The sequence below is a fragment of the Tenrec ecaudatus genome, chromosome 9 (assembly GCF_050624435.1).
Source record: "Tenrec ecaudatus isolate mTenEca1 chromosome 9, mTenEca1.hap1, whole genome shotgun sequence".
Classification (NCBI taxonomy): domain Eukaryota; kingdom Metazoa; phylum Chordata; class Mammalia; order Afrosoricida; family Tenrecidae; genus Tenrec; species Tenrec ecaudatus.
The window spans coordinates 6,385,960-6,410,363 of record NC_134538.1 but is presented as its reverse complement, the minus strand read 5'-3'; the positions used below and the strand labels follow the sequence as shown (position 1 = coordinate 6,410,363).

Below are 24,404 nucleotides of genomic sequence, written 5' to 3'. Positions count from 1 at the left end.
GAACCTCCAGTGAATTCTCTATGGCCCTGGACCAGGAAGACAAGTGACCTTGCTGTCTTGCAGAGTGCAATGGAAAGTGTATCATTTCAGAACCACTTAAATTAAAATCTAACACCTTATCACGAGATCTACCTTTAACCCTTTTTAAATCTGTTCTTGTTTTAATGTCTCCTACTTTCTTTTTGATTGGGGTTTTTCTCTGGTTTGTTTTATTATTGTTAGCTTTGGTTTTTGTTTGCTTGTTTGCTAGGTGTGGTACTTACATAATTTCGTGCCAACTTAATAAGTGTAGGGGTAGGGTCTGATGATGCCTTCTTGTGGACGTGGCCTTCTCATGAAGATTTAGGGAAACTTCTTCTCCTCCCTGGAGGTGGGCCACAGTCTCTCTGCGTCACGTTCCTGCTGTTGAGACTCTCAGAAATCTAGAAGAGCCATGTGGAGACCAGTCCTGACATGCTTCCATCGCCACTGGATCCACAAGACTTTCCACCCACCAGCCTGTGATCTTCCTGTATTCAGCATCATTGCATGTGTTGGGTGAATCTAAAGAGGAATTTATAGGCTAGTGTTGGACATATGGGCTTATATCAGACTTATGGACTTGATCTGGACTGGAGTATATAATTACTCTTTTTTTTCACTATGAAAATACTTTAATGGAGATGTCTGTACAGAGTGTGATGTGAGACAGAAGGACAGCAAGTGCAGGACAGTGAGACGTGTACACCGACAGGCTGTGAGTGAATAAAGAGTTCACACCGCTAATGCTTCTGCTTCCCTGCCAGCCTCCCTACGCCACTTCCTCCTCCGCCTCCTCCTCAAAGTCGCCCTCCTCCTCGGCTGTGGCGTCCTGGTACTGCTGGTACTCGGACACCAGGTCATTCATGTTGCTCTTGGCCTCGGTGAACTCCATCTCGCCCATGCCCTCGCCCGTGTACCAGTGCAGGAAGGCCTTGCGCCGGAACATGGCGGTGAACTGCTCGGAGATGCGCTTGAACAGCTCCTGGATGGCTGTGCTGTTACCGATGAAGGTGGCCGACATCTTCAGGCTGCGGGGCGGGATGTCACACACGGCCGTCTTAACGTTGTTGGGGATCCACTCCATGAAGTAGCTGCTGTTCTTGTTCTGCACGTTGAGCATCTGCTCATCCACCTCCTTCATGGACATGCGGCCCCAGAAGACCGCAGCCACCGTAAGGTAGCGGCCGTGACGAGGGTCGCAGGCGACCATCATGTTCTTGGCGTCAAACATCTGCTGGGAGAGCTCGGGCACAGTCAGGGCGCGGTACTGCTGGCTGCCCCGGCTGGTGAGGGGGGCAAAGCCAGGCATGAAGAAGTGCAGGCGCGGGAAAGGCACCATGTTGACAGCCAGTTTGCGCAGATCAGCATTGAGTTGCCCGGGGAAGCGCAGGCAGGTGGTGACGCCGCTCCTGGTGGCCGACCCCAGGTGGTTGAGGTCCCCATAGGTGGGTGTGGTCAGCTTGAGGGTGCGGAAGCAGATGTCGTAGAGGGCCTCGTTGTCGATGCAGTAGGTCTCGTCCGTGTTCTCCACCAGCTGGTGCACGGACAGCGTGGCGTTTAGGGCTCCACCACCGTGTCCGAGACCTTGGGCGAGGGCACCACGCGGAAGGTGTTCATGATGCGGTCGGGGTACTCCTCTCGGATCTTGATGATGAGCAGCGTGCCCATGCCAGAGCCGGTGCCGCCGCCCAGTGAGTGGGTCAGCTGGAAGCCCTGCAGGCAGTCACAGCTCTCCGCCTCCTTCCTGACCACGTCAAGCACAGAGTCGACCAGCTCTGCGCCTTCTGTGTAGTGCCCCTTGGCCCAGTTGTTGCCAGCACCACTCTGACCGAAGACGAAGTTGTCCGGACGGAAGATCTGTCCGAAAGGCCCCGAGCGCACGGAGTCCATGATGCCGGGCTCCAAGTCCACCAGCACGGCCCGTGGCACGTACTTACCACCGGTGGCCTCATTATAATAGACATTGATCCGCTCCAACTGCAGGTCGCTGTCGCCGTGGTAGGTCCCAGTGGGGTCCATGCCGTGCTCGTCGCTGATCACCTCCCAGAACTTGGCGCCGATCTGATTTCTGCATTGCCCGGCCTGCAGGTGCACAATTTCTCTCATGGCGGCGGCGGTGGAGGTGGCGCGGGCAGCAGGACGAAAACACGAGCGAGAAAGGAGGCGCGCAGACTGCCTTTAAGTACTCTTTGATATAAAGCTCTCTTACACGCATTTGAATGTCCCTGGATTTGTTTCTCTAGTTAACCCTGGCCCGACACACTGAGTTTGTTGTTGTTGTTGTAGGTTTTCCAATATATGAAATCCTGGATAGGTAAATCTATAAAGAGAGTAATTGGATGAATGGCTTTTGGGGATATTGGAAGAGGAGGTTGGGGGGAAGTGGGGGGCTAGTAACAATGAGTCCAAGGAGGAAGAAGAGTTCTAGAACTGATTATGGTGGAGATTATACAACTCTTTTTGATATGACCAAAGTATTGAAGTATATGATATGTGAATTGTTTTTAAACAAAACTACTTTTAAAATAAGTGATTAGATAAACCAACCCTGTAAAAATGTTGATACCAATCAAGGAATCTTAAGATTTCTTGGATCAGGAGGCCTCAAAGGATTTGGTCTCTGAGCATGCCAGCCATAATCTCCTTGTGCTGAGAAATTGTCAACCATCCCACACTCTTGACACGGTGTTTTGTGTACGGACTGTGGACATAGAGCTGGTCACTTCTTAATGGTTTTGAACTGCTTGCAGATCACTGCGTGACATGTAACCACTGTGACACCAGGGCCCCTTGTTGTTGCTAGGTGCTGTCAAGTCAGTTCTGACTCAGGGACAGAACGACCGACAAAATACCTTCCAGACCTCCTCCATTGTTATAAGTATTTTCGCGTTCAGCCCATGGTTACAGACACAGAATCAATCATCTCGTTGTCTTTCTTTTTGCTAGCCCTCACTTTACCAAACATGATGTCCTTCTCCAAAGAAGAGTGCTCCTTGATGCCACGCCCAAAGGAAGTGAGACCAAGTCTTGCCGTCCTCACTTGTAAAGCACTTTCGGGCTGAACGTCGTTGAGTATTTGTTTGTTCTCTGGTCAGTCCATGATATAGTCAATGTTTCTAGCCATCCCCGTGCTTCAAAGGCGTCGATTCTTCCACCTTTCCTGGTTGCTGCCGGCTCGCACAGGCTTCATGAGACAGCTGAAAAGGTCTCGGGTCAGATGGCCCTTAGTCAATCCTCCTGTTGACATTGTTGCTTTGGGGCACTTTATTTATTCATTCATTTAAATAAATCATTTTATTGGGGGCTCTTACATTTCTTATAGCAATCCATACATCAATTGTATCAAACACATTGTACAAATGTTGCCATCATCATTTTCAAACATTTAACTTTCTACTTGCCCCCTTGATATCAGCTCTTCTTTTTTCCCTCCCTCCCCCACCTTCATAAACCCTTGATGAATTATAAATTATTATTATTTTCATATCCTCTGTATCCCTGCACCCCCATTTCTATTGTTTGTCTCTGGGGAGGGGTGATTTATACATCGATCAGTTCTCTCTTTCTCCTCCCATCTTCCCCCTACCCTCATGGCATCACTACTCCCATTACTGTTCCTGTGTAGTTTGTCTGTCCTGGATCCCATGTGTTGAGAGCTCTTTTCTGTACCAGTGTACATGCTTCGGTCTAAACCGATTTGCAAGGTAGAACTGAGGTAGTGATATTGGGGGCAGGGGGGTGTGGAGCATTAAAAAACTAGGGGAATGTTGTATGTTTCGTTAGTGCTATACGGCACCCTGGCTGACTCATCCCTTCCTTGTGGTCCCTTTTTATGAGGGATGTCCAATTGTCTACAGGTGGGCTTTGGGTCTCTGCTCTGACCTAATTGTTTGCATCAATATAATTGATTGTTTTGGATCTTCTGATGCCTGATAACTGATCCCATCGACACCTCAGAATCATTGTGGTAGTTACATAATCTGTTGTCAATTTGAGACTTTAGAGTGAAGGGGTGGAGTTTAGCCTGTCAATCAGGTTGCAGCTGATGACCTCATTTGGAAGTGCTAAGGAGATAAATAGCTCTCTGTTGGTGAGACACACACTCAACTGCCTGGGAGGCATTCTGGTTCAGAAGACTCATGGAGCTACACTAGAGCCTTGGAGCTGGAGGAGCCATGTGGAGACCCACGCCAGTACTCAGATGCTTCCACTGCCACTGGATCCACAAGACTTTCCACCCACTGGCCTGTGATCTTCCTGCAATCAGCATCATTGCATGTGTTGCATGAGTCTGAAGAGGAATTTATAGATTGGTGTCATACATATGGGCTAATATCAGACTTATGGACTCTATCTGGACTGGGCTGGGATGTTTTCTCAAATATTCAATCGCTCCTATATATAAAGCTCTTTCTTATACACAATTAATATCTGTGAATTTGTTTCTCTAGTCTACCCAGACTAACATAATCACACAGGCAGGTGAGCTTCTTCCTTGTGGACTTTGTTGCTTCCCTGCTAGATGGCCACTTGTTTAACTTCAAGTCTATAAGACCCCAGATGTTATATCTTTTAATAGCCAGGCACCATCAGCTTTCCTCACCACATTTGCTTATGTGCCCATTTTTACTTCAGCTATCGTGTGGGGAAGGTGAGCATCACAGAGTTCCAGGTTATTAAATAAAAGTGTTCTTGTGTTGAGGGAGTACTTGAGTAGAGACCCAGTGTCCATCTGTTACCTTAATACTTAATCTATAAATATATGTACATAGAGTTATATCCCTATTGTTGTATACATATGTACATGTCTATATTTATACAACTGTAAATGTCTTTTGGGTCTTAGTTCTTTCCTCTTTTTTTTTTTTTTTACTTTTCTCCTGTCCCACTTTCATGTTTGACCTTCATTTGGCTCTCAGTCATTTCTCTCAGCTACATTGCTCTTGATCAAACCCCACCAGGCATTCTCTGCCCTCCTCACCATCGATTTTAGATCTCTTGTTGTTCCTTGTCCCTGGGTTTGTTGGCTCCCCACGCCCTTTCCTCCACCTTCTCCTCTCCCCTGTCCTGTCCCCTGTCCCTGTCCTCTCCCCTTTCCCCTGTCAAGAGCCATGAGTGCTGTTGTTTTCTCCTCGAGATTGCTTATCCTGCCTATCCCATATGGATAGACATAAGGTAAAAACGAAGGAAACAGCCTATAAATAGTTCTAGATCTGTCTGCTGACCCTTATGAGTGTTTTTCAATTGAGTCTGGGGAGGTGCCAAGCCCTGCCCATTGATTCTGAAGTCGATTTTCTGGATTCCTCAGGGACTTCATCGCTTTGCTTCCCTTGCTGCTCAGTTGTGTTCCCTTCGTGTTTCACCCATGTGTGTGTGTGTAGGGGGGGGGGGTGGCAGACCGGACACAATTCCCGCACTGTGTCTCCAGGATTGTCCTGCATAGTGCTGTAGGTTAGTGAAGAGTTGCCATGTCTCATGGTGGGGCCAGCCCTATGGACCTCTCTGTGCATTGGCTGCTCAGAACAGGAATGTTGTCCTCAAAGCTTGGTGGGCCAGGATGCAGTTCTCTTTCTCTCTCTCTCTCACTCACTCTCTCCCTCTTAGTTTGCTCCTGTGTGGTCTGGGCTGACCCCCCCCCCCCATCCCCTGTCTTCCTGGGTTGTATCCTCAGTGCTGTCCTCTGTAGTACAATCTTCTGGGGAGGGGTCCAAATAGCTGAGTTCGGGGTTGTTTCATCCCCGTATGTTGCCTTCAAGGCTTAGCACCCCATGTTAAGCACTGGTCCCTCTCCCTCTTTCCTGTGGAGACATGGACACTATCCTTGCTGTGTGGGAGTCAGTGTCTGGTTCTCCCACTATTCATATCCTCTTTTTTTTTTTTTTGCTTTTCCCCTTCTTTTTAGTTGGCTGCCATATGCATCCCTGGGTTGGGTCTGACACCTGCCAGAGTGCCTAGACCTCGCCCCAGGAATTTATTTATTGAGTGTCTTTTCCCCTATGCCCCTTGTGCTTTTTAAGCTAACCTCGGCGGACTCATGTTGTACTTGTCCTGTTGTGCGTGGCTTACTCCGCTTAGCATGATTTCCTCCAACTCTTCCCGTGAAGCACTATGCTCGATCACTGCTCTTTAGGGATGTGTAGTACTTTGTTGTATGTATGTATCAGAATTTTTAAAGCTATTCATTGGTTGATGAAAATTTAGGTTATTTGTTATTGTGAACTGTGCTGCTATGAACATTGGAGAACAGATGTCTGGCCGTGGTTTCTTGCCACTTCTGGGTATATGTCCAGTAGGGGGATTGCTGGGTCGTATGGTAACTCAATTTCCATTTGTTTTAGGTATCACCAGATCAATTTCCACAATGGCTGAACATACCCACAGGACCACAAGCAGTGGATGAGAGTTCTTATCTCACTGCATCTCCTCCAACACTTGTTGCTTTCTGATTTTTTTTTTTGAGTCGGGCTATCGTTGAGGGTGCTAATTGATATCTCATAGTTGTTTTTAATTTGCATTTCCCCTATGGCCAATGATTGGGAACATTTTCTCATATGTTTATTGCCATTTGGATTTCCGCTCTTGTGAAGCAAACTTCTGTTCAGGTCTTTTGCCCAATTCCTCAATGGGTTATTTAGGCTTTTTTCTTATTTTAGGCTAGTAGAATAATGTAGATTTTAGTAATAAGGCCTTTGTATGGTGTATCATTGCTAAAGATGTTTTTCCGGTCTGTGGGATCTCCTTACTATCTTGGCAAAGTCTTTCGATGTACACAGGTGTTTTATCTTCAGTATATCCCTACTTGTCAACTCGTTCTTCCTCTGTGTTTGTGTCCTTCCCTATTGTGCATTCCCTGCCCCAAAGTCCTTAGGTTTGTTCCAATTCCCTTGTTGATGGCCCTAATAGTTTGGGGTTTTACTTCAAGGTCTGTGATCCACCTTGAGTTTATTCCTGTACAGATAAGGGTCTTGCTTCATTTTCTGCAGGTAGATATCCATTTCTCCACCCCCACTTGTTGCAGAGGGCATCCGCTGGTTTGGGGGCACACTGAAGAAGCCTTGTGCAGATGAGTCCAACACAATATGTCAATTCCCTTTTCGAGGGTGGCTTCCACGGGTGTGGACTAGGGTTACAAGTAACATTAAATCCTTGAAAACTTCTTTCGTTTCTCCGTTTACTGTGATGTTACTTCCTAGTTCAACTGTGGGTATTTTTGTTTTCTTTATGTGGAAGTACAATCCAAACTGAGGGCTGTAGTCTTTGATATGCGTCGCTAAGTGCTTTGAGTCTTCTTCCTCTGTATACGACAAGCTATTAATGAATATTCTTCCCGTCGTCATATAATCCAGCTTGTTGGATGATTCAATCAGCATACAGATTGCATAAGTACAGTAAAAGGATAGCACCCTAATGCACACCTATCCTGGTTCTGACCCAGGCAGAAACCCCTTTTCTGTATGGGCCATGTACTTTGCCACCCGAGCACAACTAAGCATTCTGAAATTCCTATTCTACACAGGTGTATCCATACTTGGTTTGGATGTCTTTGCGTATTCGATAATACACATCGATAATAAACATCGTCCTAGTATTCTCTGCTTTGAGTCAATATGCAGCTGATACCCCTCATTCCAGGTCTTCTTTGAATCTGACTTGAATTTCCAGCAGTTTCCGACCAATGTATTGCTGCAACTGTTTTTAATTTACCTTCAGCAAGATTTTATTTGTGAGTGATATTAGTGTATTGCGTAATAATGCACTCATTTTGATGAACCATCTGTCTCTGGAATGGGCATACACATGAATTTCTTCTAGTCAGTTGGCCAAGCAGCTGTCTTGCAAAATGTCTGAGCAGCACAAGTGAGGGCTTCGGAATTGCAGTCACTTGTGAAAGCATCCCAGTGGGTGCTCGGTCACTTCCTGGAGACTTGGTGTTTGCCAATATCTTCAGTGGGTTGTTCCCTTTCTTATGATCAATTCTTGATCACATGCTACCCTTTGACAAAGGTCAAAAGAGACTCTGAAACACCCTCTTGAATGTAGCCCTCACTCACTGCCAACAAGTGAATGCTGACTCGTGGCTTGACCTTTTTTCCTCTCACAGCCAGTTTCCCTGAGAGTCTCCCATCAGTCAAGTGTGTGATGCAGCTGGCTTGGGCGTCTGGCTGGTGCCATGCAGTTGACCAGACTCTTCAGGCAGAGAATGAATCTCCCAAGGGAGGGCAACAAGGAATGACCAGCATCACCCAAACGCCCATGCCAGCTGACTTTCTCTATACCTTAGGACATTTTGATGAATTAATATAAAAAGCATAGATTTAATATTTAAGTTTCTAATTATAAAATATTTCAAATGCACGGGAAAGTCCAAAATTAATCTAACAGATACCCGTATAGCTGCGATCCAGATATAAGACATTAACTTTTAGTTATCATTGTTCTGTGTGGGGCCTGCCCACAACCGAATGGGTCCTACGGAGTGGTTGTGCTATTGAAAGGGAAACTAAAGAGACAACAGACCAAGGTGTGCAAGGGCTCACCTCTTCCACAGAGTCAGGAACAAGAGCGAGAGAGAGAATTCTCCAACAGGCATATACAGTCTTGGGGTTAACAAACCCTACCAATCACAGTCAATCACACACGTAACAAGGTGGGCAGTATCTCAACCCTCGCGGTCCCTGAGTGCATTGGGGTAGAAACCTAATAAGAAACTTGTCTGTTCCTATAGCTAAAGGCTTCCAGCCATATAGGAGTCAGCCATGTGCTTATAGCGGTATCATGAAGGTAGCACTGTTGTGGGAGGACATTGTGGTGGGGGAGGGGGTTTGTAGACAGGAGAAGGTGACTGGTACTCATCTCCAGCTCAGAAATGTGAAGGCAGTCCTCCCCCCAGAATCCCGAGTCTAGAGAAATTGTCCACATGCTCTCTCTTCCTGGTTCTCATTTCCCCCACAGTTCTGGAACCTTTTTTCTTTTTAACTTCTTATTGGGATTTGGGTAAACATTTACAGAGCAAGTTGATTTTCTATTCAGTAAATTGTATACATTTTGATTCCTGACATGAATCGCAAAAATCCCTACACCGGGGCCACGTTCTTCTCACTTCCTCCCTGTTTCCTTCTGTACTGCACCTTGTTTCTTCCCCTTTCCCTGGGAAAATGCTGCCTTTCCTATCATGTGTAATTGACTGTTCTCAGGAGTGTGTCCCTCTCTGCTTCCGTGGATCCGGGCCTGTCTATTGTTTGGCTGACTGTTGCACCATGGTTTGAAGTTCCAGGTTTGAAGGGTGTCTACGGATCATAGTCCCCTGGGTTCTAGCAGTCTCCTTCAGACCATGATCCCTGGTCCTTTGTGTATGACTCTACCCAGGATCCCCTACTGTGATTCCTTCCATAGCGGTCAACAGGGGTCACGGGCACCATTTGGTCCTTCTTTTCTCAGGGTTATGGAGAAGGGGTTCACATGGACCATTCGTGTTTTGGTCTAATTGTTCTATTCATCTTTGATTTTGTTTTAACTTTTCTTTGCTCCAGAGTGGAAGAGAGCAATAACTGCACCTTTGATGGCCATTTCCAAAATGTTAAGAGTTCAGTAGTTACTAATCAAAGGAAGATTTAGACCATTCTTTGTGGTCTGTTTTATGCTAACTGATGTTAGTGTCGCCTAAGAGTATAGTCCTGAGCCCCCAAGTCCTGTGACCCATTCTTTAAAGTGCAGGATTATGGACTAAAGTTTTTAATAACTTTGCACCCTGCATTCTCTAATAGACACATGGGTTTACAATGCAACCTTAGAACCAACTGAAATTAAAAGGCTAGTAACAAATTTGAAAGTCTAGAAAAAATGGACAAATTTTAGAAACACATTCCCAAGCAAAACAGATCTCTTAATTCATTTCATAGAGCTCTTTCACTCTCTTTTCAGCAAATGTGCATATGATGTTTTGAGGGTGTTTTCAATCACTTCATAGGTATGGAAGAGCTAAACAATTAATGAAGATAATAAGTAGCAAAGAAAAATTGATGCCTTTGAATGATGGCCTTGGTGAACAATATCCAATACAATATGGACTGCCAAGAACAACAACCACAAAAGCTTGTCATACCCTCAGAATGCTCTTAGAACCGAGGATGCCAAAACCTCATCTCACGAACTTCGGACATGTCATCCGGAGGGACCAGACCCTGGAGAGGAAGATCCACAATAATAAGGATGAACGCAGTGACTGCAGCAGAAGTTCAAGCACAGCCTTGATTGTGAGGATGGCTCAGGATGAGGCACTTTGTGTCCGGTTGTTACTGTGAGTTGGAACCAATTGAATGATACCTAAAGACAACAATAGATATGTTGAAGATGCTGTGAAAAAGCTTTCTTGCTGATGGTGCCCAACTATCAAAAGATATAGCGTCTGGGGTCTTAAAAGCTTGAAGGTAGACAAGCAACCATCTAGCTCAGAAAAAACAAAGCCCAAATGGAAGAATCACACCAGCCTGTGTGATCACAAGTTGCCGAAAGGATCAGTTATCAGGCATCAAAGAACAAAAAAATCATATCATTGTGTGTTCACCTCCCTGATATGATCGCTGAAGGCAAAGTGGGTACATAAGCAAATGTGGTGAAGAAAGCTCATGGTGCCAGGCTATAAAAAGATATAGCGTCTGGGGTCTTAAAGGCTTAAAGATAAACAAGCAACCGCAACCATCTAGCTCAGAAGCATCAAAGCCCACATGGAAGAAGCACACCAGCCTGAGCGATCACAAGGTCTTGAAGGGATCAGGTATCAGGCAACAAAGAACAAAAAATCATATCATTGTAAATGAGGATGAGTGCAGTGGAGACCCAAGGCCCATCTGTAGGCAATTGGACATCCCCTTACGGAAGGGTCATGGGGCAGTGTAGCAATGATGAAACATACAACTTTCCTCTAGTTCCTAAATGCTTTCTTCCACCTTCACCCCCCAATTCTACCTTACCTACCTTACATCCTAGACCAGAGGATGTACACTGGTACAGATAGGAACTGGAAACACAGGGAATCCAGGGTGGATGATCCCTTCAGGACCAGTGGTGCGAGTGGCGATACTGGGAGGGTGGGTTGGAAAGGGGGAACTGATTACAAGAATCTACATATAACCTCCTCCCTGGAGGATGGACAACAGAAAAGTGGGTGAAGGGAGACGTCGGACAGTGTAAAATATGACAAAATAATAATAATTTGTAAATTATCAAGTGTTCATGAAGGAGGGGGGAAGTGGGGAGGGAGGGGGAAAATGAGCTGATACCAAGGGTTCAAGTAGAAAGAAAATGTTCTGAGAATGATGATGGCCACATATGTACAAATGTACTTGACACAATGGATGGATGTATGGATTGTGATAAGAGTTGTATGAGCCCCCAATAAAATTATTTTTTTTAAAAGCTTTCTCATCTCTCCTATCCTTTTCCACTCTCATTTTTCCAAGAGGCACTCTCTATCATTGAGTTAGTTCATGTTACCTAATTTTGCTACTATACTTGTATTCAAAATGTACATGAATAGTTGCTATTATAACACCTTGTCTAACTTTTCCATTTATAAAGTCATTCGACTGTATGCATTTCCTTTTGCATCTTCTTTTTTGCACTCGTTATGCTATCGCTGAGATGTATTTGCGTTGAAATATACAGATCTGAATATATTATATATATACATACACACACACTGGTTTGCTTTGACTTTTTTTTCCTTTCAAATCATTTTATTAAGGTAAAATTAAAACCTAATCATACCATTCAATATTCAATCGTATCAAGCAGGGCTGTGCAATCACCCACAATCGGTTTCAAGACATTTTCTTCCTTCTTGAACTCCTCGATATCAGCTCCTGATGACTCACCACCTTCCCTGCCCTAGCCCCCAGGGACCCTCATTCTAGTCTCTATAGATTCATTCCTCCTTCATATACAAAAAAAACATAGAAAAGTTCATGAGAGTCAAGAAAGTTACCAACAATGACAAAGTACAACAAGAATAAACCCCAATATTGGCGGGAGGGGGAAAACAGAAAACATTAAAAACCAGATCAATCACAAAGTGTATCAAAAGGGAAATCAAATGATGAGTGTTTAACCATTTAAGCAGATTCATCATTTTAATCGACTATAGTTAGCTCTACAATACTCTCTGTCTGATCAACAAGTTACTCCCATCCCTCAATTATAGTTAGAGGGAGCTCACTGGAGGCTTAGTCCCTGTGTAGTTCCTGAAAGTATATTTTGGGCTTCCACCGTCATCCATAGCCCTCTGCACACCAGAACCTCACAATTTAAGCTCTGATACCATTCCCTCCATCGGATTGGGATTGTGTAATTTACAATCCTTAGATCACAGATGTTGGTGTGCTTTGACGCTTCTGTGGTTTTCCACTGTATAAACCTCTACATTTCCTGTGATTTCAATGCATTTCCATTATTGTATTTTTCCCTCTTTTATGCCTTTTCTTATCTTTTGGAGGAAGAGGTGATCATATTTTCTTTATTCCCATCATTTAAGAAGTTACAGAGTTCATTTGCTTACTTTTAATCGCTTTATAAACTTCTAACATGCAGAGCTGACATAAAAACATTAGGATATTAGAATGCTTCTAACTCTGGATTAGACTCCCTCATCTTCCATTTTATCAGTTTAGAACCTCTTTATGGCCAAAATAAAGTCACATTAAATTTTGTTTTTACTCAAAGTTTATTTGGAACTGCTTGCTTACGTGTTTACCAATTGTTTTACTAAACCTTGTTTCATGCCTCACATCACACACTTCCTTCTGGGCTACATGTTCCTCTTCTTGAAGTACACGCCTTAGCAGGCCACTGGCCAAGAAACTCTGAGTAATCATTTCAATAATTACCTAAAATTATGTTTTTCTTTAAAAAAGTGTTGTTGGGTTATTTTTACTCTCAGCTAAGGTTAAATTACAAAATTCAAAGTTACATTAGCAACAGCTTTGTTGTATGAGCCCCAATAAAATGTTTTATATTAAAAAAAAAAACCAGCTTCAACAGTATGAAGCAATCATTGCATGGTCTTTTGCCTCCATGTTGGCTGATCAAAACTGTGTTCCTGACTGAAATGTTGTGATACTCTGCATTGCTTTCTGTTTGTTTTGAACATTTTATTTGGTAGTTTCAAACTTGCAAACTTAGTGATAGCCTTAAAATTTGCCTGTATGCCCTTTATGCAGATGTGTATATTATTAAGTTTTTTATTTCATTTGCTTTATCATTTGTTCTCTCTTCATGAATATAAGTATGCACACACACACAATTTTTTTCTTCGGAACCATATGAAGATACATTATGCATACCAGACTATTCACCCCTAAATATTTAAATGTATATTTTCTTTTTTTATATATAATTTTATTGAGGGTTCGTACAACTCTTATCACAATCCATACATCCATTGTGTCAAGCACATTTGTACATATGTTACCATCATCGTTTTAAAAGCGTTTTCTTTCTACTTGAGCCCTTGGTATCAGCTCCTCATTTTCCCCCTCCCTCCCCCTCTTTTCCTCCCTCATGAACCCTTGATAATTTATAAATTATTATTATTTTTTCATGTCTTGCACTGTCTGATGTCTCCCTTTACCCCCTTGTCTGTTGTCCTTCCCCCTGGAAGGGGGTTATAGGTAGGTCATTGTGATTGGTTCCCCACCTCCTGGTATGACTCCTCTCAACATTGGTCCTGAGGAGTTTATCTGTCCTGGATTCCCTGTGTTTCCAGTTCTTATCTGTACCCATGTACATGCTCTGGTCTAGCAAGATTTGTAAGGTTGAATTAGGGTCATGATAGTGGAGTGGGGGGAGCAGTAAAGAACCAGAGGGAAGTTGTATGTTTCATCCCTGCTACTCTGCACCCTGCCCAGCCCGTCTTTTCCCCACGATGTCCAATTGCTTACAGAATGTCTTTGGACCTCCACTCTGCACTCCCCCTCATTCACATTATGATTTTTTGCTCTGGGTCTTTGATGCCTGATACCTGATCCCATTGACACCTCATGATCACACAGGCTGGTGTATATTTTCATAGAAACATTGACTCAAACAAGCGATGGCGGTATCAACTTTAGCCAAATTTACAATACTTTGTTAGTTCATTCTTCATTCTTACTTTATTGTCATTATCCCACGAACCTTCCTTATAACATCCCTCCTCCCTCAAGAACACAGTCCAGTCCAGGCTGAAGTGCTGCCTTTTGCTGTCCTGTTTCTTTCCCACCCTGGAATCGGGACTATTTATATATCCTTACTCTCACTTCTAAGGCATGGACACTTTTTTAGAAAGTCCTTCCTTGCCCATTTTTAACAGAATCTTCTTCCTGTGGACTTCCTCTGATGTGTCCCCATGATTCAGCTCCGGACATGAATTTTACCTGTGGGAAGTCGTGGTCTCAGAGCATCACATCTGACACATACTATTATTTCTAGTTTTTAAAATGTTTTCTTTTTGTGATGTACTAAAATGTGTATGAGTACAGATTTATTTTTATTTATCTCAGTTGTGACTTATTGTGTTCCTCTAGCTAAAAGTCCCCACTCCTTGTCTGTCATTTTGTCATATTGTGGGGGCGTGTGCATTGCTGTGATGCTGGAAGCTAGGCCACCAGTGTTTCAGCGAGGTCGCCTATGGGGAGTGGGTTTCAGTGGAGCTTCTAGGCTAATTGGAGATTAGCAAGAAGGAATAGGCTGTCCAGCGATTAGCGCCTGAAAACATTCTAAGTAACGGTGGAGCGTTATCTGACTTATGGATGGGACAAGAAGGGAAGAGGAATCATTCTCTAAACAATAGACACATCACTTGTTAAATCTGGTGATGTGGAAGGCAACCCTGAATGTTGGTTAACCAAAGTAAAAGCTGACCCTAAGAAATATAGATGAATAAGGGGCATTATTGGTGCTACAACATATACAGTTTGGCAATCATAGCCAAAATAAAAAATATATATTGGTTACATAGATAGATGTGCATGCACACAGAGGAAGGTACAACTATGTGTATACAGGTGAGCACACATAGGTGAATCTGTAGGCATATCAATATATACACATTTGTGAGTTCTGTACATATATTCATACAAAGAATAAAACATAGGGGGCACAGTCACAGACACCTCCTAAGTATATCAAAAGCCTTTGAAAAATTTTTTGCTTGATTTGAAGGCTTACGATCATAATTTCATGGGGCATCTTGTCAAGTGATGCAATGTAGTCTGTAAAGTTTATATTCTTCACCCTAGTTTGCTAAGTAGAGTCTGGGGTCTTAGAAGCTTGTGAGTGGTCATCTAAGATACAACTGTAGGGCTCTACTCATCTAGAACAAAAGAGAAAGAAAAAAACAACGGCTGTGGGGGAGTCTACAGAAGTAATTGCCTACAGAAAACATACTCTCAACTAGTCAGAAACCAGAAGAACTAGATAGTGCCCGGCTACCACTGCTAATCCTTCTTATTAGGGTAGCAAAAGATGGCCCTGGAAAGAACTGGACAAAATTGTGGAGCAAAACTGAAAATCTTTGAGAAAGGCCAGACCTAGTGAATCACTAAAAACCTGGAGAACCCCCAAGACAGTCACACTGAGATCATCTTTAAACCTTGAACTAAAACTATTCCCAGATACCATGTTTCAAATAAAACAGACTAACTTATAAAATAATCAAGAAGTGAGAACTAGGCTACTTTTATAATTTTTAAATCGTCTATTTGAGGCCAACACATCAACATGTGCCTGAAAGCAAAGATGAGATGGTTATACAATAGCACCGGAAAAATAAATTTAACCTAGAAGGGATATACGCTTTCACTGAACATTATAAAACATCATTAAAAGAAATTAAAGAAGGTCTAAATTAACAGAAAGATACCTTGTGTTTATGGAGTGGAAGACTTACTATATTTAAGGTGTCAATACTAGCATGTCAACTAAACACTCCTGGCTGGGAGTGGAGTGAGACATCGCAATCAGGTAACCCACCGACTCTATCTCCCTGGGGTGGGGGGTCATGCTTCCTTTCCCCCTCATCTTCCTTCTTGCTGGCCACTCTGAGGGCTGCCAGAATCCTGCCATGTTTTCACCAACCTTGGATCCACACACCTCTGCACCCACCAGCCAGCAACCTTCCTGCATTCTGCATCCCTGCATGTGGATGCACGAGTCTGAAGAGGGACTTACTAACTAGTCTCGGATTGTGGACTTGAGCTGAGCTGGAGTGGGATGGTTTCTTGATATAAGCTCTCTCTTAGAGATGTGTGCATGTGTGCATCACCTCATGTGTTTCTCTAGTCAGCTGGCCTAACACGGGGTTGGATGCGATTCCTGGGAAAGGTGCAACAACTGTTTTTGCAGAAATGGAGCAGTCACGCCTCAAATTCATTTGGAATTTCAAGGTTACCCAAATAGCTACAGTAACTTTGACAACCAACAAAGCAAGAGGAGTCTAGGTTCTGAAGCACACTTTATCGCTACAGCCATCAAAGCAGTATGGTGCTAGAGTAAGGACAGACCGACACATAGGCCAATGGAATAGAATTGAGAGTACAGAAATCAACCCATCCATCTGGAATGAAATTTGACTCATACCTTACACTAAAAATTAATTCAAAGTGGATCAATGGCCTAAGTATAAGAACTAAAACTATTAAAAAATTTTTGATCAAAGTTTCCAGGACCTAGATTTTGACAATAGATTTGTAGATATGACACCAAAAGCGCCATCAATAAAAGAAACAATAGGTAAATCAGCCTTCGTCAGAATGAAAAACTTTATGCACGAACCCTTACAGCACAACAGAAAGACAAACAATCCAATTTTTAAAACGAATGAAAAAATTTTTCCCACAGACAATACACAGCTGGCCAAGAGGCCCGTGAGAAGATGCGTAATGTGATTAGTCACTTGGGAAAGGCGACTCAGGCCACAAAAAGGACCACTTCACCGGGAAGAGTATTCTCAGAAAAATAAAAAGTAACGAGTGCTGGTGAGGATGTCGGACCGGCCCGCGTTGCTGGAGGAAGATAAAATGACGCCAGTGTGTGGAAAACAGTTTGGCAGTGTCTCAAAAAGCTAAACACAGAAATAACACTCACAATAGTCAAAAGTTGGAAACAGCCCAAATGCGTATCTATACAATGGAACATTATCCAAGCCTAAATAGAAGTGAAGTTCCAACACATTACATCATGGAGGGACTTAGGCTGGCCGACAGAAGACAGAAACAAACTACAGGACAAATACAGCATGGGTTCATCTCATTCAGATGTCATGAGAAGGAGTACTCGAGTTCTTGCTTCAGGGCTGTGAAGCTTCTGTTGGAGGGAATGACAAATAAGTGGATGTGGATCGTGGTCATGGTGGCACAGCTTCGTGAGTGCAGTTAACGGCACTAAAGTATACACTGGGAAACAGTTACAAGGGAACATGTTTTGGAGTGCATCTATTACCACCAAAAAATTTTGGTTTTTTCAACAAGGTGATGGGACAGAGAAAGTAAGACAAGTAGAAATAGAACAACCAATGCAGAAATAACAGGAATGTTGATGCAATGTGGGAATGCAATCGATGTCACTGAGACTGTTGAACGGGTAGGTTTTCAACAAAAATGTGTTTGTTTTTTTCCTTTTTAAGAGGGAACTATTTTCTCCCAAGCAGTCATTTCAATTCCAAGTAGAAACCCCAAAGCAGTCTGTTCCCTCCTGTTCAGCAATAATGTCCCACCTGGCTCGGGACATCTTCAAGCACCGTATTAGAGGCCCTAATAAACATTACCTTATGTTTATCAGAGACTAACACACATTGTCTCCACAAATTCAAGACCACCTGCTACTTTACAAAAACAACAACCGCAAACAAAACCTCACTGCCATCGAGTCAACTCCGACTCCTGGTGAGTCTTCAGGACAGGGTAGACCTGTCCCTGTGAATTCCCAAGATTGCTTAGGGAAACAGAAATACCGTTTTTCTCCCTCGGAGTGGCTGGTGGTTATGAAGGCTGACCTTGCAGTTAGCAGCCTGATGCCTAAGTACGATTAGTATGCCCAAATGCATCAAGAGTCTGAAAACCCTGATGTTTGGGGGCAGTGTGTCCTGGGAAGCCCTGGGGGGATAGCAGTTCTATGTTGGGCTGCTAACTTCAAGGTCAGCAATGTGGACTCATGTTGACCCCTGTGGGTTTCTGAAACGGTAACTTTGATGAAATACAAAATCTCTCTCCCGAGCAGCTGGTGATGGTTTTGAACTTGGGACCATGTGGATTGTAGACCAACACATAACCAATACACCACCCAGGCTCCTTAACACATGGCTTGAAATCAATTTAAGGGCAACAGGCTTGGTTGGGGTTTTATATGAGTTATCTATTGTTGAGAACCGTGAGGCAATCTTCCATTTTCCTCAGTGTTTGTAGCTCAGGTCAGTGTCTCGCAGACAGGAATCGAGCAATGAGGATTTCACTCATCCCAAGGATTGCCTAGGGCAGGATACCCAGCCAAGCTCGCTTAATGGTTGTTGGAATTTTCTGGTCCTCTCAGGCTGAATTAAGGGTCTCAGCTCCTCACTGGCTGTTGACCTAAAGCTGCCCACGTTCCCTGCTATGTGGACATCTGGTACACAACGACTGGCTGCCTCCAGGCGGGCAAGAGAAGGAAGCAGAGCATGCCGCTCAGAGGAGTCCTGGCAAGACACAAGTGACAATCTTTTATAGCCTGATCCTGGAAACGATGTCCATTGCCTTCATGATATTGTGTTCATTAGAAGCTAGTCGCTAGGTCCCTTCTGTACACAAAGGGGGAGGACACCGCAGACACCCACCGGGCGATGAACACCATCAGGAGTTAGCTCAGCAGTCTACCAAGCACGCGGCGTCTCACAATCAGTTCAGAAGCCCCCTTGACTCATTTTCCCCAGGAGATCCTGCAGGGCCTCAAGCAAACTGGAGTCTCAGTGACCTTGTCCGTTAGCCCTAGGTCCTCATGTTAAGCCCAGACACACTGGTTTTGATTTTCCAAAGCTGCTCAGCTCTCCCCTGCTCACCACACAATCCGATGTGGCCTGTGCTTATAGAGCATGAGAAGCTAGAGACAGACAAAAAGGAAACCTTCGCGAAAGTTAGAGAGCATTCCCGAAGCTGCCAGAGTCCAGCAGAAATTCCATTCCGTCGCCTCGTCAAAATAACTTGCTTATTCTGCTTGCCCAGTACATTTGACCCAGAGCCCGGCAAATGGGGTATTCCTTCTTCCACTCACTGAAGCTGCACTGTCCTTCCTGAAAAAGTTCTCTTGCCCTAGGCTGTAGCTCAACTCCTACAGAGGGACTTAAAAGGAAACAATGGTTCTTGGTCCAAAGCAATAAAGAGACAAGTGAGTCATACCAGTCTGGGTTCTCCACCAGCATAAGCAGTTCTGTGAATTGCCTCTATAAAAACCCTGCCCTTCTATCCCAAGCTGTGTTCCAAGTGCCAAAACGGCCATTCAGGAGGTTTCCAGCTCAGCCCTCTGCTCAGAAATGTCCCTGCGCATAAGAGGGCCTTTGATCTCTGGCCATACTGCAGCCTGTGCTCTGCAGCGAAGCGGGGTTTGATAGCTAGCTAAAGAGAACAGATGTTGGCTTCCTCCCTTCTAGCTCTGTTCTACTTTTAATAAGCTGCTTGGCTTCAGGCATCTGCCCCCTGCCCTCCAAGCTCCCATCCCAACCAGAAGGAAATGGAAGTTTCACAAGCCCGGACTTTAAGAATAATAACATGAAAGGGCCACGTTGTTTGGTCAGGTGCCACGAAGCCGAGTTTCAACTCATAGCCGTCCCATGTGGCAGAGTAGAAATGCCTCCAGAGGGTTTCGTGGATGTCTCTGGGGGTTGAAGCTGTGGTTTGAGTTTGTCCCACTTCCAACTTAGAGTCCTACCAGAGGGACAGGTAGGTCCGTTTCCAGATCATGTTACTGACGGGCCTGGAGTCGATTCTGATTCATAGTGACCATATAGGACAGAGGAGAATTCCGTGTGGCTTTCCAAGGCAGTAAATCTATTGGCGCAGAAAGCCAACCGGATCTTTCTCCTGCAGAATGACTGGCTGTGTGAAAAGACACCTGTTAGATCCGGGTTTAAAGCCACAACCGCATTCTGGGTGTGTCCGCCACGCAGCAGCCACAGGCACCGCTGAGGCAACGCGAGGAACCAAGAGAAAGACTACACCATTGGCTGAAGGCTTTTTAAAGGACAATGTCCAGCAATGATAAACAGCAAACACCTCTCTCTCTCTCTCTCTCTCTCTCTCTCTGTCTTTCTCTCTCTTACACACACACACACACCACCACCACCACCACCACCACCACCACCACCACCACCACCACCACCACCACCACCACCACCACCACACCACACCACACCTCCTTATCCACTGCCATTGAGTTGACTCAGATTCTCCAGGACCCTATATTACAGAGTAGAACTGCTCCTGTGGGTTTCTAAGACTGTCAATCTTTACAAGTGTAGAAAGCCTCGTCTTTCTCCCACAGAGCAGTTGGTGGCTTTGAACTGCTGAACTTGCAGCCCAACATATAACCCACGATGCCATCAGGGCTACACACACACACACACACACACACACAGCCATTAGGCAAAAACACATATTTTCTTCTTAGAGGATATACCCACTAGGAAGCCAGAGTTAAAGTCAGTAGCTTACTATAATTATGGACTCTTCCGCCCCCCCTGTCCCGCCCCAATAATGTGAGAATTAAGGCAGAGAACATAAGAGTAAGGCAGACGCTGGTGAAGAACAAACAACATCTTCCTGTGACTCAGTCCCTGAAGCACAGGCCCCTGCAAGTCAGAGGGGGGAAAAGCTTCCTGAGAGAATTTAAGACCTAAGTAATTGGGAGTTTCCTCCTCTCCATTAGAGTCAAAATGATTCCACCTTAGCTTTTACACTTCGGTTCAGCGTGACTCAAGCATCCACTCCACAAAGTTCTCCATCCACTGGACCATTTTTATTTTAAAGTAAAACTTCTCCATTTTTAGTTCAACAATGTTGAACTATATGGATAGATGTGTGTCTACACTGCTGTGTTAGTAGAGTTAAATTCTGAGCACCACATGTGCAGAAGGCTACATTCTACAGCGGGGGCCCTAGATCGCATCTGAGTCTCCTCATAGATTGAGCCTCCGTTGACTTCTTTCTCACCAGTGACTGGCAATGTCAGGCAGTGTCTTTGACGCGGCCTCCCGGGTCAGCCTGGCTGACAGGGGCTGGCTCATCCTCAGGGACTTGCCACACACAGTGTGTGTCCTAGTCATGGTCCCTTGCCCCCTCGGTAGACCCACCAATGACTATGATGACGTAATCTGCCACTAGTCACGAGGTTGTGGCAGTGTCCTTTGTTTTCCATGTCCCTTTTAAGTAGCCATGTGTCTATGGAGCCTTTGGACAGCATTATGGCCTCATGCCCATGGTCTGCCCCATCTGGAGGATTAGTATCTCTCTCTATCTTGTCTTTGTCCTCTGTAAGACATAATAAAGCAGTCTCTATAAATTATGCTTGAATTTGGGGTCTTTTCCCTTAAAGCAGTGCACACACAGGTACAAAACAGTAGATAAGATGCAGTGTGCACGTAGGAAAATAGTTAAATACAATAATGTGCACACTCCCTGGCTTAAGCACTATGACTCAAGTAACTCTGGAGACCTTTGCACACCCCTCCCAAACTGCAGAGAATCAGCTACTGTCTTGACTTCATGTTAGGTGATTTCTATACATTTTTAAAAGAACTGTAGCATGGATGTATGTCCCAATACATAGTTTAATTTTGAAGAGCTCAGTACTGCGCGTGACCCAAGCCATGAATGGAGTCTATGAATGGTTCAACTAGCTCTCAGCTAATTCACCCACAGGTGCCTCGAAGGAAAGGCCTGGTGATCTGCTTTTGACAAGTCAGTTATTAAAAGCCCTGTGAATCACAGTCCTCCTCAGACACTCATGGAGTTGCCATGAGCCTACATTAACTCCGTGACAAGTGGTTTGAATTTCTTTTAAGCTTCTCATTGTAAATCAGATAAAGGTTACAGAGTAAACCAGTTTTCCATGCAACAATTCCTACAAATAATACTGCTTATCATTGATTACAATCCCCACAGTGTAACATTGCTTATTCCCCTTCTGCCCTGCGCTTCCCGTTTACATTCCCCCTGCTCTCCTGACCTTCCTGCCTTCTGGACAATGTCCTTGTGCAAAGGCTGTCTTTTGATCTCAAATGGTTGATTATTCAAAGAGGTGAGCGGTTATTCACCTGTTGTTGTTGTTGTTGTCCTCGTGTGCATTCCAGGGGGTTGTGACTAATAGCAGCCCTTTGTGCAACAAAAGGAAACACTGCCTGGGTCAGCACCACCTGAAAAGGTTCTTATGTTTGAGCCCATTGTTGCAGCCACAGTGTCAATCTGCCTGGCCTTGTCAATCCAAAAGAGGGCTTTCTGATTTTTTTCTTTTTTCTACTTTATTTTTATTTATTTAAAGACCATTTTATTGGGGACCCTTACAGCGCATAGAACAATCCATGCATCAATTGTACCAAGCATACTTGTACATACGTTGCCACCATAATTTTCTAAACATTTACTTTCTACTTCAGCCCTTGGTATCAGCGCCTCTTTTGTCCCTCCCTCCCCCACCCTCCCACCTTCATGAACCCTTGATCAATTATAAATTATTGTTTTCATATCTCACACCATCTTCTGTCTCCCTTCACCCATGGTTGGGGTGAGGGTTGTTATACGTTGATCATTGTGATTGGTTCCCCTTTTCTTCCCCTTTCCCCCCACCTTCCCCCTGCCCTCATGATATCACTACTCCCACTACTGTTCCTGAGGGGTGTGTCTTTCCTGGATTCTGTGTGTTGAGAGCTCTTAATCTGTACCAGGGTACATGCTCTGGTCTAGCTGGATTTGGAAGGTAGAACTGGGGTCATGATAGTGGGTGGGGGGTGAGGGGAGGAAGCATAAAAGAGCTAGAGGAAAGTTGTGTGTTTAGTCAGTTCTATGCTGCACCCTGGCTGGCTCATCCTTTCCTTGTGACCCTTCTGTGAGGGGATGTCCAATTGCCTACAGATGGGGTTTGGGTCACCAGTCCCCACCCCTATCCTTCGCATCAATATGATTGTCATCGACACCTCATGATCACATAGGCTGATGTGCTTCTTCCATGTGGGCTTTGTTGATTCCCTGCTAGATGGCCACTTGTTAAACTTCAAACCATTAAGACTCCAGAGGCTATATCTTGTAACAGCCGGGCACCATCAGCTTTCTCCACCACATTTGCTTATGCACCCATTTTGTCTTCAGCGATCGTGTCTGGAAGTTGAGCTTCACAGAATGCCAGGTTGTTAGAATAAAGTGTTCCTGCATTGAGGAAGGACTTGAGTAGAGATGTTCATCTGCTACCTTAATACTTAACATATAAATATATGTACATAGACCTATGGTTATGTATTAATATATTTGCATATGTACGTGCCTATATTTATATCTCTATAAATGTCTTTTCCCTCTGAGATCATCCCTCTATTCCCTTTTATTTTCCTCCTGTTCCACTAGAGGGTTTTCCAATATTTTGCTGCCACTACACTTTTCCAAGCATGATGTCCTTCTCCAGGAAGCTAATCTCTCCTGATAGTGTGTCCAAAGTACATGAGCCAAAGTTTCGCCATCCTTGCCTCTAAGGCACGCTCTGGCTGTACTTTCTCCAAGACAGATGTGTTTGTTCTTTTGGCAGTCCATGATGTTTTCTTTTTTTAGGAAGATATTATTAATTGAGACTTAAACATATATCATTCCATAGTTCAATCAGGTCAAGCAGAATTGTACAATTGCTACTACAATCAGGTTCCAAACATTCTTTTTCTTCCTGGACCCCTTGACTTTGTCTCTCTTTTATTACCACCACCCCCACTCCACCCCCAAACCCTTATTCTACTTGCTGTCCCTATATGTTCACCACTCCTGGGTTTCATAGACCAAAACATGCAAAAACATATAACACTTTGGTATCAAATTGGGAGAATCTGGTTTGCCGAAGGGTATGGATGACAGTGGGAGCCCAAGATTCATTTAGAAGCCCCACATAGGAAATGAGCCTCCGGTGAACTCCCTCACACCACAATTGAGGGATGGAATGAAAAGTGGTTGCTAAGCAGAGTGCATTGGAGAGATGAGTTCAGAAGGTCAAAGGCATAAATCTGACTTGAATAGTTAAAACATTGTCTGTTGATTCCCCCCTCTGGTGCATGCTGGACCTGATCTGGTTGCCAACATTTTCTGCATTTTTGTTTGGTTTGGGTTTTGTTGGTTCATACTAGGGTGTCTCTCAGA

The 24,404-nt window shown here is 44.3% G+C and overlaps 1 pseudogene; it reads right to left on the bottom strand.

Annotated features, from left to right (window-relative positions):
- Positions 1–680: 680 nt before the first annotated feature.
- Positions 681–2,163, bottom strand: LOC142456279 (tubulin beta-4B chain pseudogene; annotated as a pseudogene).
- Between the last annotated feature and the right edge of the window lie 22,241 nt (positions 2,164–24,404).